Raw genomic sequence first — 7,841 nt, forward strand, 5'->3', positions numbered from 1 at the left:
GTGTGTGTGTGTGTGTGTGTGTGTGTGTGTGTTTCTGGTGCGTGGGGTGTCACTTCAGCTGTATTGGGGTCAGGTTGGGAAATATAGAAGCTTCCAGGCACTCAGCACGTAATAGAAAATCTATTTCGCTCAAAGTGAGGAGAGGGAACGAAAGAGTGGAGAACAAATGAAAGAGAGGAGAGGAGGAGGGGACAGGTGACCAAAAGATAATGGTGAGGGGGAGGAGGAGAGAGTGGAGGGAGGAAGAAACAGAGAATAAAGGAGATATAATTTCAAAAAGGTGGAGTGTGAGACAGTGGGGGAGGCGGTGGAGGTGAGGGAAGGACAAAACCAGCGGTGGAGGGTGAAGAGGAATCGCTGCCGTCCTAAGTGGATAAAAAGCAAAAGAGACAGCGGAGAACAGTTCATTTTTCTGTCCTATAAAGACTTCCTCCCTGCATTATCCAGTTCCCACTGATCTGCCACACTGCGTTTCCTTTACTGTGATCTCTTCTTGAAACTGACTGCAAGGCTATAGCACTCTCTGAAATAAATGTATATAGACATGCATACATATAACCTTGAGTATTTCGTACGCCATTCCTCTTTGGTAAATACTTTTAAAGTGGTTGCATCCTTATTCTGGTTTGAGCTACAGTCACCTTAAAGTAGATTATTTCTACAAGCAAGGACAATTATAAAACAGCATTAATGATTATTTGAACACTAAATTCACATTATTGTTACTGAATAATGATAATTGATAGATTGATTTAAGTTTGTTTTACGTCTCTTGTTCATTTATGCGAAAGTTCTTCGCTATTCTTAGCTAGGACTCCCAAGTATTGATTGAGAATCTCATTGTCAATAGTCTCAATATTCCGGGTAAAAAATAAAATAAAAAATAAATTCTTTCTATAAGGAGTACATTGTTTTTTTATCATAGCAAAAAAATAAAGCGTTAAGAGAGTCAAACACATTGCAGTCAAACATTTAAAAAATGCATAGCGTACGCATAAATTGATATTCTTCTATTTTTGCTTTCAGTACATTGAAGTAATAAAAATAGGACTGAGACTGCCAAGGCACACNGGGTAAAAAAAAAAAAAAAAATGCTTTCTATAAGGAGTACATTGTTTTTTTATCATAGGAAAAAAAATAAAGCGTTAAGAGAGTCAAACACATTGCAGTCAAACATTTAAAAAATGCATAGCGTACGCATAAATTGATATTCTTCTATTTTTGCTTTCAGTACATTGAAGTAATAAAATGGAATGTTTATCATTGTTGTCGTTGATTGTGTTGTTTTTCTTATTTCAACCATCACAAAATATGACTACTACTCTTACTGTTTAACATTTTGGGTTACTTTATGTTACTTCATATTAGGGCTAATAAAAATGACAAGGCTGTAATGCTAACTAACGTGCTAGCTACTAGCTAGGTTGCTAACTTGATCCAGCCACTCCTGGTCCTTTCATCAGACGGGAAGCGAAAGAACGAGCAAGACCCATTGCTGGTATGATAACAACATTGTACTAAGCACACAGGCGTCTTGTTAAAGTTATCTTATCTTAGCCAGCGCCATATAGATAGATTATATCTAAATGGCGCCGCTCTTAGCTATCTCTTAGTGGAGGAAAACAATTGTGAAATCACTTACGCGACTCTGGGATTTGTAGTCTTTCTAGTTGCGTATTTTTCATAGTCTTATATTTCAACAGTTTTACGACAAACTGTGACTGTGATGGAAATGATTTTTTAAGATTGACAAAAATCATATGTGTAATTCATGGCACAATTCAAACAGGATTGAAAGATACATTTTCTCTCTCCATTGACTTCAATACATTATTTTTCCGAAATAAAGTCCCATGGACCGGAAGTAGATGGGCGTGACTTCGCCACTCTATATATATCTATGTGGAAAATCCACCCAAATGACCCCAGAAGTGGTTTTTTTTGTTGCTAAACCTCTCTCCAAAGGTCACATGTCACTTGTTTTGCATCAATCTTGATACAGGGTACTTATTATATGTTATAGTTTGGATTTCTAAAATGTTTAGTCTACTATCCCATCATTCAAGGGTGGTTTCCACTATAAGTAATGTTTATTGTATTGTTAATTTTTTTTGGACGGACACCATAATTTAATTTTTTTTACTATGTTCAATCTGAATTGACTTTAAAATAAAAACATCTATATTGATTCTGACTTTTCTACATCCAAAGGTTTATCATTGGTTTGAGAAAAAAGATTATTTATTTACCCCTTTTAGAAGTGAAGATATAGTCATTTGTTCTGGGAATGTAATCTTCGAGCCTGAGGCCTGAAAAACAGGCTCAGGGCTTAACAGGTTAAAGCTCTAAAATTGCAAGATGGTGAGAACACACTGATGTGCACTTAACACGCATATTACACCTCACAGTATTGACCTTGCGCTGAGTTTTACAGTGTTTCCGTAAAAACAGTAGCAGCGTTTCACTGCTTTAATGACGGGCTTTTTACTTCTCAAGGGCCTATTTGTTTTGTTATGTGAGAGCTTGATTTGTGTTGTGAACACCAATGCTTTTTGGTGTAATTGACGTGAAGGAAAAGCTTGTGTTTTTATTTTTATGACCATTGGAGCAGCTGTGAAACTGTCACTACTTTCACACCAACCAGAGAAGAGTACTTGGACAAACGACTCCTTCATTTGTGGTAAAAGGCTTAATAATTAGACTTGGAAATCACTTTGAATCCTCAGATATTATTGTTATTTCTGTCTCTGAAAAGTTCATTTTCAACTTTCTTTCACTGAAAAAAACTAAATGAAACAAAACTAACACAAAATAAGTTGCAAAATATCGTTATTTTGTATATCTCTGTACTTGTAATGCTTTTTGTCAAAACACTCACGACCCTCACAATGACCCTCATCATATGCTTTATGTAAACATCTCTACCGCTAATCCTAACTTTCCAAACGTTTCCTGACTCTTATGGTCTAAAACTCACGTTGATCTAAAAGTAGATAAAAGTACAACAGCATATAAAGCTCAATTGAGATATTACCAGACCAGAAGTAAACTAAAATTAAAGTTTTAATTAGTGGAGCAGAAACAACAAGCAACCACAGAAACACTGTCGCTATAATGCAACACCTCAACCAATTAAAAACGAAAATGAAAACTGTGAAAGTGAAACGACACAAACTGGAGGGACGATACTCCAGATTTAGGGGGAAGAGACGATCAGATGATATGGTGTATTGCTGTGAAGAGCTGAACATTATAATAGGGTGTATAACAGTAACAGAAAGTCTGTCTGTTCTCACAAAATAAGAGCTATTCTGCAACTTATTTTCATGTTGTGTCTTCTTGTGTGTGTTCCTTCAGACGAGGACACCATGGGGCTGAAGACATATATTTTCTGAGATAAAGAAGAAGAAAAAGCTTCAAGTAAGACAGTGAATTGGGGCGGGAAGTGACAGGAAGCTAAGCCATGAAGGTAAAAGAGGCTTTGACTTTATCTCAGATTCATTAGGTGGTAAGAATGTATTTACCTGGCTGATTGTTGTGAACGCTATGGAAAAACTCAGAAGTTAAATATGTGTATTCTCCATTAAAGACCATCATCTACACACTTTTTTTTCAAGTAAACAACGGACTGTTGCTATGTTTAACAATCATATTTGAATTTGAGGGTTTTTCTTTTCCTTTGCCAGGGTCAATTATGTCAGTATATATTAGGAATAGTTAACAGTCAAAATCATAACACAAAAATGTCATGAAAATAGCTTCGATGTTCAGTGGATTCACAAATAGCATCACAAAGAGAAAAATGCAGCTATCTGTAAAAGACTGTATGTGTGTAAGAGACTGGTGGTGGGGTTGAGGATGAATTGAGTGTGTGTGCATGTGTGTGTATGTGTGTGTGTGTGCCTGAGGCCTCTTCATCTCATCAGTAGAAATCTATTCTGCTCAGACTCATCCAATAAGGTGTGTAATGATACTCCACTCTAATATTGGGACTGTCCAAATTGAACACATTTAAACTTTAATGCAAGTCAAGTCCTGGGGAGAATGTAATCTACCCCACTTAGTGTGTGTGTGTGTGTGTGTGTGTGTGTGTGTGTGTGTGTGTGTGTGTGTGCGCGTGCGCGTGTGTTTTAGGGTTCTTGTTCACGTGTGTGTGTGTATGTGTGTGTGTGAACCCATGTGCGTCTGTGTAATGTAAAGCACTTTTCCACTGTTGCTCCACTAATGAATTTAAATATGTTGAATTAGCTTTAAGAAGAAGGTGAGAGGTGAGACATAAAGTGTGTGAAGTGCTGCACAGTGTGTGTGAGGAGTTGAAGCAACAGTGTGTTTAGAAACTCCAGCTGAGAGGACCGAGGCGATGAGAAAAACACATTGAACACCTTTCAACCTCACACCCCTCATCCTCCGACGAGAGAAAGTTCACATCCTCTTTCTTGTTTTCTGTGGAAGTTAAGAAGTTTGGATGCATGTCTTTTATTTAAATTCCTTTTTGACCATAGATTTCTCAGCCTTTTGGATAATAGATAATAGAAAGAACTGAGACGTTTCCCTCTTTACGATGACCACAACCTTGTAACCGTGCTACGTATTAATGAGCCAATATTAACAAAAAGTGAATTACATTTTACAGAGTTAAAACGTTTTGCCTAAAATGTTTGCATATTATGCTGGCTTTATTATTAAAGAAACTTTACTCATTAGTGAATACAGTTTCATATTCATGTAAAAAAAAATCCACTAAATGTTATTTTGTAGCAATGCTTGGTTTAAAGTGCTAATTAGCAATATTAGCATTCTTACATTATACTAAACCACCAGCCTGCAGCATGCTAACTTAGCTTAGCATAAACACTGGAAAGAGGGGGAAACAGCTGTTCTGTACCAAATGTAACCCTTTTAGCAGCTTGTAAAGCTTGAAGCATAATTGACGTGTACAGGCAAAGATAACACATAGAAATTATTTGTTCTTTTCTAATTGAATTGTGTTTTATCAGTAACTTATTTGCTGGGCACAGTAGTTATTTTTTTACATTTTAGGATACTTTGTTGTTTAAAATGCAGGCTGAGCATGTTTTTATGAATGTCAATAAGGCTGTTCATAGTTATTTTTTTAAATGTCAGAGGAGCAGATTTGACATATGTTTTAGTTTACACCTAAGAGTCTATAATTGAATTTGAAGATGTTTTTGAATGTGTGTGTGTGTTTTCAGTCAAAGTGTTGTGATTGATTATTTAGACACGTTGAGAGCCTCATCATCTCTGTGTGCGTCCGCAGCTCAAACGTCCGTCCACAAATGCAAACGTGTGTGTGTTTTACCAATAATCCATGAAGAATCCTCTTCCTCCTCCATTTCCTCTTCCTCCCAGGATGTCAGGGTCACATCAAAGGAGAGGCAGCGACCTCTGACCCCGTGACCCCAGTTTAGCAGCTTTACGAGCGGGCAGGGTGAGAATCCATTAGCTACAGCAACATCATCAACAACAACGACAGAAACAGAAGATTTAAAATCAATGAAGTGTCGTGACTCCATCCACTTAAGGATAAAACAAACTACATTAAATTGTCATTTTTGTAAATGCAATAGAAGGATAGAAGTAAACCAAATAAAAAAACATTAAACCAACTAAATATATAAGGTTTTTTCCATTTAAAACATTGATTAAATCCAAGTACTCTTTTTTCCAGTGTTGGAAGGCGAACCAGGATATGGAAGCAAACAAGAGACAGAAGTATTTGAATTTTATCAGACACCGAATTTATAGCATTGAAAATAATTACTTTGAAAACCATGTATCTGAATTTATTTTTGCTCCCAATTTACCTATGTGAAATAAAAATATAAAAATTCAAGTTAAAACAATTTGAATGTTCAAATTCAGATCCCAAAAATTCAAGTAAAATAAATTCGACGTCAAATATTTCGGTTTTTAAAATTTGATGTCAAAAGATTCGGTGTATAAAATTCGACGTCAAAAATTGCGATGCAGCATCATCCGGGCTACTCAGACAGGATAAGCAATCGAGCCCGAATGCAATCAAACCGACTTCTGGCCTATCAGAGCCAAGCGGCGAACCCCGGGGCAGTGCGGCGAAGCCCAATAATGCAAACTGTAGGCGATGGATGCAGATTCTGCATCCATCGCCTACAGTTTGCATTATTGGGCTTCGCCGCACTGCCCCGGGGTTCGCCGCTTGGCTCTGATAGGCCAGAAGTCGGTTTGATTGCATNTGATTGACAGATTGATCCAATCACCTGCCAAGTATTTTTGAAAGTGCCTGCCCTTTCCAAATGTCAAGGTTCAAGGTTCAAGGTTCAAGGTTCAAGGTTCGTAGTTATGTCGATGAAAATCTTAGGTCACAGGCTTCTCCAACAGTGTTTGGAGCTTTCCTAGATGGTTTGGTGAAACAAACCGTCTGAGTCAGGTTAGTAAGGCTCCATTACATGTTTTACATCTATTACAGGGTGAATCTTAAACTGAAGCTTGACTTTAAAGCAACCCAACGGAAGTTTCATGTAAGTTTAGTTCTTTCACTCGTAGCTCGGGCTGCGTTGGTGCTAGAGACGGGAGCACGTTGATGCGACCTTCCAAGCCGGAGATATGGCCGCATTTTACAATAAACTTCCGTTGGGTCACTTAAAAACAAATATCGCAAATCGAATCGCAATATCTGTCAGAAAAATCGCAGTTAGATTATTTCCCCAAATCGTACAGCCCTAGAAGCAATTTGTTGCAGATTTCACGTGGATGCCAGGGCTTTTTATTCTTCTTCTGAGATCTTGTTTTTAGACGGTTTTCTAGTTGTGTCAGGTCGTCTGCTTGCTGCAAGCTCATCACTTCCTGCATCTGTTTCAGATTTAAGGGAACTCTCCAGTAATTTAGTTTTATGCCTATACTTAAAGTTTGAGGGCCTCACGGGAGACAGATTTCAAAATGAATTGGTCAAAATAGAAGCTGCAGAAGTCAAGAAATCCCCACTTTTAGCATCTAGTATGGGCACATCTCCAACATGGGTAGATCCTACATGTCCCATAATGCAACCCATCAAGTAGCATCTTCTTTTAGATTGACAAGTTTACATCTCCAGTTTGTAGAGCAATTCTTTAGGGCTAAAAGTCCCAGTTTAAAGGCAAGATAACCCTCAGGACGTAGCCGGCATTACATTACATTACATTGCATTTAGCTGACGCTTTTATCCAAAGCAACTTACAATAAGTACATTCGACCAGGAAGATACAAACTAGAAGAAAACAGAATCATATAAGTACACCAGGTTTCATAGAGCCAAACATTTCAAGTGCTACTCAACTGGCTTTAGATAAGCCAGTCCTTTGTTAGTATATAAGTGCTTTGTTAGTAATTATATCGCTCGAAGTGGAGTCTAAAGAGATGAGTTTTCAGTCTGCCCCGGAAGGTGTGTAAGCTTTCTGCTGTCCCGATTTCAATGGAGAGCTCATTCCACCATTTTGGAGCCAGGATAGCAAACCCGTGTGTTTTTGCTGATGGGAACTTGGGTCCCCCTCGCAGTGCGGGTGCAGCGAGCTGTTTGGCTGATGCAGAGCGGAGTGCACGTGCTGGGGTGTACGGTTTAACCATGTCCTGGATGTAGGAAGGGCCAGATCCATTCGCAGCATGGTACACAAGTACCAGTGTCTTGAAGTGGATTCTAGCAGTTACTGGAAGCCAGTGAAGGGAGCGGAGGAGCGGCGTGGTGTGGGAGAATTTAGGAAGGTTGAAGACCAGTATACCGTAATTTTCGGACTATAAGCCGCGCCTTTTTCCCTATTTTTCGACGCTGCGGCTTATATAACGGTGCGGCTAATCTATGGATTTTTACA

This window comes from Notothenia coriiceps, unplaced genomic scaffold (genome assembly GCF_000735185.1).
Source record: "Notothenia coriiceps isolate Sejong01 unplaced genomic scaffold, NC01 NC01_scaffold00006077, whole genome shotgun sequence".
In the NCBI taxonomy this organism is placed as follows: Eukaryota; Metazoa; Chordata; class Actinopteri; order Perciformes; family Nototheniidae; genus Notothenia; species Notothenia coriiceps.